We start from the raw sequence: 10,107 nt of genomic DNA on the forward strand, positions 1-10,107 counted from the left end.
AACATTACTGAATACCACTAGCTTTGAGAATGAAGCGATTTTTGAACAAAAGAATTTTGTTTTAATTGGGAAGGATTTTTTGAAGAGTGAAATAGTTTAGGTTTGTAAGGACCCTAAGCAGAGGCAGGAAACACATAAAATGCTGGAAAAAAGTGACATTATGTTTATGCTTTTCCAACAGTCAGGTTTTACCTGATTTCCTCATCTATTCGGTTTTTAAAACTGACAACCCTAAGAATTCATTAAAACAAAACATCAAAGGAGCATGTAAAATGTCAGCATTCAAAGTTCAATATTTTAATTGCAGCCTAAAGATACTTTCAAAATAAACTACTATTTTCAGTGGGGGAGAAATAAAACACACAGATATTTCAAGAAAGACAAGTGTACTTCCACATGTTTTTGCATGTTGAGAGTGTCCTCTTACTGAAAGTAACTATTATTTGCTTAGGTTGGATACAGGATAAAACCTGGATCTTACACTAATAGCTGTATGCTGAACTTATGGAATTAGAATGTTATATTATTTCTTTATATTATAAAGTTAACCTCTTTAGATGTTTAGAGATCATCCAAATTTTCCATTAGGGATTTGCTACTTAAGAGTACTTAAAGCCATTTTATCCATAATAATAATAGGTTGGTGGAGTCAGGGTCTTCCATCAATAATTATTACTATTCCAATTTCTACAAGTTCACTTTAGTGTGCACCATACAAAGGCCCCAAATCAAATACAATGTCAGAATGAAGCAGAGGATGCCTTAATAACTTTGAGTATGATTTCTGACCATAGCATTAATACACGTTTTAAAAAACAGAAATATAGCATTATTCCATGTGAAAATGACCCATGATTTTTAGATTATCAAAAGCTAAGTATGTGTAACACGTTAGGTTGCTTAAAGCTTACACAGACTGAACATTTGTAATAGATTTAACCAGAAGAACTAATGTGAGCGGGATTTAGAAGTCTTATTACAGCAATGGCCCCTGAGGAAATCAAGATTTAGTCTCAAAAAAAGAATAGAAAGCCTCCTTGGGAGTTAGTTGTAAAGTTTTCACTTAACTAATTATGTTTCCCTTGACAAGTTATTAAACTTTTAATTAGTACACTCAATGTGTAAATGATATGATTTATAAGCTCCTGGAAATTCTAAAATTAGATTATAATTATAATACAGTTTGAAGAGCACTCACTTAGAAATTAAGTAGGCTTATTTCTTTCATTTTTTGAAATCTTAAAATATTAAATGACAAGTATGTGCAAAGCAAAGTTACAGCACATAAAAGGAATCAAGAATACTAAGCAAAGCTGTCCTCATTGATATAAGCTAGAAGAATAAGGGGATAAATAGCATATAAAAGTAAGATTCCTATGACCTATATATGTCATTTACCTATAAAAAATAACATACCTTTCTCTTTATACAATTTCTATCAGCCATAGTTAAATAATAAATTAGACTGAAGTTGTGAATGTTTGCTGTTGAGAGGGTGTGAAGTGGAATGGGATTAAAAAAGTTAATGAAATTAAGAGTTTATTACATGGATAAAAAGCCCCCAAACCTATTGAGTGAGACTTAGTTGGAAATTTTACATGAATCCAGAAATTGGGGATTATCTGTGAATAATAAAATCTTCTAAGATTCTGTTGACCAAATGGTTTCTTGTTTCATTTATTCTGCTTCATGACACTAGAGACTAAGTCTAATATATGTGAGGGAGGGAGGTATCAACGCAGGGAATTGTTCTATGTTGGTTATAATAAAGTTTTTATTACTTCATATACAATTATGTTTTCGCTATTCAATAAATTAAATATGCCGTGTAAACAAATTCTGTTTCATGATTTTTTTGCCAAATGTATTTTAGAGTATTACTAAATACATAGTAGGCATTTACATGCCTCTGGTTCTTCCAGAAATCCCCCTCAAGCTAAGAACTACAAATTAAAAACAAAAACTGCCCAGCTGTTGCTGTTCAGTGGTTGAGCATTGACCTATGAACCAAGAGGCCACTGGTAGATTCCTAGTCAGGGCACATACCAGGGTTGAAGGCTCAATCCCCATTAGGGGGAGTGCAGGAGGCAGCTGATCAATGATTCTCTCACATCAATGTTTCTATTTCTCTATCCCTCCCCATTCCTCTCTCTCTAAAACCAATAAAAGCATATTTAAAAACAAAAACACTAATGAGTCTACTTCCTATTCTCTATCATTAACATGTGCTAATTTCTAAATTATCCTATAAGAATTGCGTGTGTGTATGTGTGTGTATGTGTGTGTCTGCTTTAATTTGGAGAAAGTTGTTCATTATTAAATCTTAAAAATCTACTTGCTTAGTTATCCAATAGTAATATATTCCCAATTTTCTAATTATACTAGATATTTCTAGAGAAACCTTATTTTGTTATTATTATCTAAGCTCCATAATTCAGAGTATCATTAAGCACATAATAATTAACTACGAATAACTGATTTGTCAAAAAATAATTTTCAATTTAAAACTAGTGATTAGTAAATCTGGAGTAACTACCATATACACTATAATTAACACATTCATGTCTAATAATTTTACAGAAGAAAAAGAGGTGTGTATGTGTGTGTGTGTGTGTGGACTTGAGATGTATATCAAAGAAGGAGGGAATGCTTGTTTCAGAGAAAAGTGACAGATATGTGAACTTCAAGTTGCTTTGTTAGGTTAATGGTAAAGAGGCATGAATAGTGTGAACCCAAATCAGACTGTAGACTGTAATATTTTAGGTTATAAACCACACAGCCTATCATACCGTTGATATTCAAAAAATTTTTTAAATAAAATAATGTAACATGTATGCTCAAAAAGTCTCCAAAACAGTCATAGTCCTTTTATAGTGTTACTTTTAAAAAATGTTCTGGTACTGTTGTTGAAAAACATAGGGGAAAATAAAGAGAAAGATAGTGTTACTGTGAGGAGCAAAAAAGTAGACCTTTTATTACAAAGATAATTATAATGTAGAATCAGTTTTCTCTATACCTTATCATTGTTCCTATGGCAATTATTTATCTTTTCACATGCTTTTATGTAAAATGTCTAGGAATTTAGCAATTAGTTCTTCTCGTTTTTATATTGTTCCATGAAGACTTTAGCATCTATAATAAGAAAAGGGTAATATGCTAATTAGACTGGAAGTCTTCCGGACATCATTCCAGACGTCCTTCCTGACAAAGCCGGACGGGGTGTGGGGGTGTTTGGAGAAGCCAGCCTGTGTCCCGGGTGCCTGCCGGAGGCCAGAGAAGAGAAACTCAGGTCCGGGTGCCAGAGGGAATCCGGTGCCGTTTGCCAGTGGAAGGAAGGCCTAATCTTGCATGAATTTTCATGCATGGGGCCTCTAGTATTTATAAAAGAAGGGATGTGTCAAAAATACTTGTTATACACTCATATTTAAATCAAGATGCCCTGTGAAATCTCTAGTACCGCCAAATGATCTGATAGCCACAAATAAATACTGCTTTTGTTCTGATTATACATGCGAGGACAGATTAAAAAAATACATTTTCTCACTGATCAGAAAGATATTCTTCAGATCATGATTTTATTATCTTTTGAATAATAATTACTAGTTTTACTTTAGAAAAAGAAGATATGTACTTTTATTTAACAAGATTATTTTCTCTTGGAGAGATGGGGATGTTGCCAAGTTTCTGAATGAGAACTGTCAAATTAGGCACATCAGATGTAATGTTCAGGTCTTAAATGTATGCAGTCACAGAATGTTACATCACTAGATATTACTCCAATAAAAGCCCTTAAAAAGGTTTAAAAACTGTTTTCATGGGGTAATTGATTGATGTACCCACAGGGTGAAGTGCTATAATATTAATCTTCACTTCTCACAACTGTAAATTACTTATGAAGAAATTCCAGGAAAAAAAATATAACAATAGTGAATTTTGCTTGCCAATTACAACTTGTGAACTATGGGGATTTCACTAAAAATAAACAAATTTTTTAAAAAAAGTACCCATTTACCCCTGGATCCATAAACGTACTTATGAACCACATTTCATACACCCCAGCTTCCCCCATAACCACGATCACAATGTACCAATGTTGATTTCTTGGTTTTGATAGTTTACTACCCAGTTTAGTACCCAGTATGATATTACCACTGGAAAATAAAAATAAAGATACACAGGACATGTCTGTACTACTGTTGCAACTTCCTGTGAATATATAACTATTTCAAAATAAAACTTTAACAATAACTATTTCATTAATCAATGGAAAGGGTTGTATCATCATGGAGAAAAGGTGAGGTTAAAAGTAAGATATGGTATTTATAACATTCCCTTGGAATTTTGCTCCTTCTAAAATTCCAATGTTCATTTACCTGGAGCATCATCTACAAATGGGCATATGTATGAATTTTAGTATTTATAATTAAGTATGTAGTATTAGGATACAAATGATTTTTGTAAATTAGATGTCTTCCAAAGAGTACTAATTCTGTTATAATGGCATTGATGGAAAAGAGACCTGAAAGGTAACTAGGGGTTGTTAGAAACTTCAGAGTAAAGGGGAATTTCAGGAAGTAGAGGCAGCCCCTGTAATGGTATAGAGCAGCGATTTTCAACCATTTTCATCTCAAGGCATACATAAACCCATGAAGTTCTGTGGCACACCAAAAATATATTATACTAGAGGCCCGGTGTACAAATTCATGTACCACTGGGGTCCCTCAGCCTGGCCTGTAGGATCGGGCCAAAATAGGCTCTCTGACATCCCCCAAGGGGTCCCGGATTGCAAGAGGGCACAGGTCAGGCTGAAAGACCCCACTGGTGCACACTTGGGGCCAGGGAGAGGGATACGGAAGGTTGGCCAGACTGGGTGAGGCCAAGGGAGGGCCCCAGGGCATGTCTGACCTGTCTCCCTCAGTCATGATTGGCCAGATCCCAGCAGCAAACTAATCTACTGGTTGGAGCGTCTGCCCCCTGGTGGTCAGTGCACATCATAGCGAGCAGGTTGAGCAGCCTTAGCATATCATTAGCATATTACTCTTTGATTGGTTGAACGGCCAACCAGATGACTGGACACTTAGCATATTAGGCTTTTATTATATAGGATTCTTTTACCTATCTGACCAAAACAAGGTGCAATTTTGATTCAGTCACACCAGACAGCTATTTTCGTTGTCATTTTTTTATGTGGCAATTTAAGGGAAAAGAGATCAGTGTCCCTAGCTAAATAGTCAGGTATTGAATGTTTTAAAATGTTTTGTGGCACACTGGTTGAAAATCACTGGTATAGAAGTATAAGAAAACTTAGGCTAAACCACAAATCACAATTAGTGCTATGATCACAATGAAATCTGACCTGATCTGTAGAGGGCTGAGGTACTAGATATGATAAAAAGGTGACAACAGTACATGTCAAAGTGACTACCGAATTTGTGAAAGAATGAAAAGAAATGGCTGTGGGGAGTAATGGATTCACCAAGAAAACAGATCTTAACCTATTTAAGAGCTCACATAAACTTTTAAGCAATTTGTTCTATACATGTTGTTTCTGAACCTCTCATGAGTTGCTGGGAGGAATATAAATTGGTGCAGTTTAAAAAAATAATTTGGGAACATTAATTAAGGATTATAATTTTTCATAATTTTTATTGCATAGTTAGACTTCTAAAGATTTGCTCTGGGAGCAAAACATTTTAAAAGTTATCTGAAAAACAAAAATAAGTATATGCATCCAGTTGTCAAAGGCAGTGTTACTTACAATAACAAGGGGGAAAAAGAGCAAATGTCAAGAATGGGGTTATGCTGTGCACTGAATAATGGTGCCCAAACTGTCAACGTTCTAATCTCACACCCTTTTATTATGGAATCTTACATGATAAAAGGTATTTTGTAGGTGACATTAGTTCAGGATTTGATATTAGGAGATTATTCTAGATTTTTGTGTCTGGGTGGGTCTGATGTAACTACAAGGGTCCTTATGAGAAGGAGACAGGAGACAAGATAGAAGAGGAATTGCTAACCTGCTGGTTTTGAAGATGGAAGAGTGGTTCACAGCCTAATCAATGCAGTTGCCTCTAAAACTTAGACAGGCAAGGACACAGATGCTCCTCTACCATCTCCAAAACGAATGCTAGGTTCCCAACTCACTTTAGTCTTTTGACTTCCATAACATTAAAATAATAAATAATAAACTTATGCTGCTTTAAGTTAGTAAATTTCTCATAATTTTTACTGGCTGTGTGTAAATTTTTGTGGTCATAATCATTTCTTCTTTCTATTTTACTATACAAGGTGTGGCAAAAGTAGGTTTACATTGATTAATATGGAAAATAATACAATACTAGATAATAATACAAGAATAAACTCTGTTTCATGTCCTCACAACTATAAACCTACTTTTGCCCCACCTGTATTTATTATTTTTCTCTAATGAGTATCCACTTAAATAACACAGTAAATCATAAGCAGTTATTTAAGATTCTTCAGAAGAAACTAAAGATATTTGGTGGACTTCTTTGTGAATTTTTTATCAGTTGGGCCCTTTCCTACTCCTTTCCCATTAAATCATTTAGGTGCCTGGCCACTTAAATTGAATGGCCAAAATCTGACCTTATCTGTAAAGGGCTGAGGTACTAAATATGGTAGAAAGGTGATTTTTCTTACTTTAATATCAGTGTATTATAAGCCCAGCCAAAATTACATTTCAACTGGAACTATATAGTATTCATTTTCCCAGAGGTGGCGGGTTTCTACCAAAAGGATCATCTACCAGTACTTCCAATGACATACACTTAATGATTTTTCAGGAATAGAAGCTAGAAATGGTAACATTCTGACACACAGAAAGTAAGTGAGGATGCTGAGACTTGAGAGGTTAATTGATTTGGCCCAGAATTCTGGTCGGGAAAAACTATATCTACTAAATATTATAGGATGTTGTGACTCTTGGAACAGCAACTGGTGATGAGATGAATATGTAGTCAGCAAGAGATGTGATGGCAAACCTGGGGCAAGCCAAAAGAGCAGGTGGTGCACTTTAATTTATATATAGTTTCTGGAAGAGCATCCATGGAAATTTGGTCTCATTCACTTTCTCCTTATAAGTGGTCACTATGACCTTGGTGAACTCACTGAATGACAATGCTTTGCTAATGGAGATTCCAGCCTATTTGATTTTTACCTAAATTGATGAAGGCATTTCAATCAAAGTATTTGGACACATTACACCACCAGAAATAATGACCAAAGATCTTAACCCATCTCTTCATTGAATGGTATTTTGAAGTAAACAAATTCAAGATGAATGAATATATTGGAAAACAATTAATTTTACTTTTTAAACGTATTGCATAATTTACTGTGGCATTTTCTACAGATTAGTTTAAGTATTTATATACTGTACTTTCATGATAATTTGTGTTAATTTCCAAATCCTATTCCTAGTGCCTCAATATTAAATAAATTTTATAACTCTTTGAAATAGCTAAAAATAAATACTATTTTAAATTTGGACATGCTGCAACCATAAATAACAGTTTCAAGATATAAGATCAATATTGATATGTCTATATTTGGCCAGATGTGTTTTTGTTTGGCCAAACATTATTTATGTTTTATAAAAATGAGGCCAATTTTTAAAATAAGGCTTTTTCACTTAGACTTTGGATTTCGATTTTTTCTTGAACAATTAAAATATCTGGCACTATACAGCTCACAAAGAAGCATGGCCATCATCAGAAGAACCTGAAGAAGGTTTCCATCCCTTAAAAGACTGGTGCTGCATGCACACTCAAGTTTCTCTCCAAGCCCACCACTAACACAGCACATGCAGACAATTAATTTATTACCAACCTGATGCTCACAGACTTGCCTCTTACAGTTGTTTATATGTGACTTCCCAAATGTTCACAATGAGAAAAGATATAAAAGTGAAGGGAAATTTGCAAAGGGAATATGCAAAGGTTCCAAATAAAAAGTTCACCTTCTTAAACATTTAAAAAATTATCTAAGTATTACTCTTCATTTGCCAGGAAGCATCAGGCCTGGACTTGACATTTGAAGAGAGCTGACAGTGTCTCCTTCAAATGGGCTTAGAAACATTCTGTCAACAAGGAGTTAGTCTATTACTTGTATCTTTCTTTATTCTTTTTCTGTTTGATCTAAAGTTGGCACTGCCTTCAGACCCTGACCTTTCTATTCACCAAATAGGCAAGCATAAGGTCAAACCTTTTCCAGAGGCTTATGGAAAGCATTTCTCTTAGAAACAATCATTTTTGGTACACAGCCTTAAAATAGTTGGTAAAAATGCGATGGGATTTCTCAATGTATGTTTAATAATACACAATACCAGCACTTGAGACTGAATTTACTTGAATGAAAGCTATAGAAATATCCAATGTGACAATTCCTTAACTACAAATAAGAGCTCACAAAATCTACACCGTGTAAACAGATACATGTCAGCACATTTGGAGAAAGACATGACACACTTCAATTTCATAGTAAAGGAAAGAGGTGCCACTTGATGAAGGTTTCCGGGTCATGGGAATGTCTCTGCAGAGAGAGGAGTTTGCTCGATAAGCTTTACTGACTGGGGTTTAAGTGATAATTTAATTATAGGGAAATAACTGATATCATCAAAATACACAAAAGATAGTTTTATGTCACAAATATTCAACATTCGTCATATAAGTCCAAATTATTTTAATTCTATTAATATTTTCAGACTAGAGATTCTAGGCTAGAAGTTTAACAGAAATTTATTAGTGCATGTGGTATGAGTATGGCACGCATGTGTGTGTGTGTGTGGTGTGTGGTGTTTGTATTGGTGTGTCTGTGTACGTGTGAAGGACAATTAGGAAACAGAGAATCAGAGCAGGAAAATATCATTGTGTGCAATCCTCATCTTCATACAAATGTAAGGCTTTTACAGTTTCCATCAGTATTAATGAGAACTCCATGTGAATTTAGAAAGCACAGACCTCAAGTAATTTTACAACGTGTCAAAGTCATCAGGACAGAATGTTTAACTCTTTTACATATTTGCTTTGAAAGGACCTTATATATTTTAATTAATGGCTTCTTTATATTGATATACTGAGAAATAATTAAACACAAATATCCATGGCAGAAAACTTAGTAGATTACGTCGAACAGCTGAGAAATGCGTAATATAATTTTGTTTCTAGTAAATATACACGAACACCTTCGTAATTCTGTTATGTATATTTGCTGGCACAGGAGGGGTTTTTTGTACTTCATCCGAATTTTAATGGCAAAATAACTTTTACTATAGTTCTCAGAAAACATTCACAGACCATAATAAAATGGTTTTTTAGGAATGTTAACCTTTCAGCCTTTGCATCACTTTTGAGCTAAATCAGGAACATTGTGGAAGACAGAGTTGGCCAGATTACTTAAGACTAGGATTTTAACACTGAATTAGAGGACATTCTAACTCTCTCTGCTTCTCCAGATTCTTTACTATAAGATGCATGGATAAGTAGAAGAAAGCTCTGGCCAGGTTTGGATTGCCAAACTATTACAATACTCCAGTTAGGCTGAAGGAAAAGCAATGAGAGTAGCAGCTTGGAATCAAATGAACTCAGAATTCAAAGTTATCTCTGAATCAAATGAGATCAGGGAAGGGTAAGAAAGAAACTAACATTTTCCTGAGCAGCCACTATGTGCTAGACAATCCCGTGGTCGGCAAACTGCGGCTCACGAGCCCCACATGAGGCTCTTTGGCCCCTTGAGTGTGGCTCTTACTAAGCCTTAGGAGTACCCTAATTAAGTTAATAACAATGTACCTACCTATATAATTAAGTTTAAAAAATTTGCCTCTCAAAAGAAATTTCAATCATTGCACTGTTGATATTTGGCAAATATCTTTGTCAAAGTACAGTGGGAAGGGCGGGGAGGGTTGTGGGGGTGATGGTAAGAGATCAACCGAAGGACCTGCATGCATGCATGTAAGCATAACCAATGGACATAAGACACTGGTGCGTAGGGAAGCCAGGGGATTGTCAAGGGCGGGGAAGAAAAAAAAGGAGACATATGGAATACTCTTTGTAATACTTTAAGCAATAAAAAAAAAGCAACTAATGA

The sequence above is a fragment of the Myotis davidii genome, unplaced genomic scaffold (assembly GCF_000327345.1).
Source record: "Myotis davidii unplaced genomic scaffold, ASM32734v1 scaffold20, whole genome shotgun sequence".
NCBI classification, from domain to species: domain Eukaryota; kingdom Metazoa; phylum Chordata; class Mammalia; order Chiroptera; family Vespertilionidae; genus Myotis; species Myotis davidii.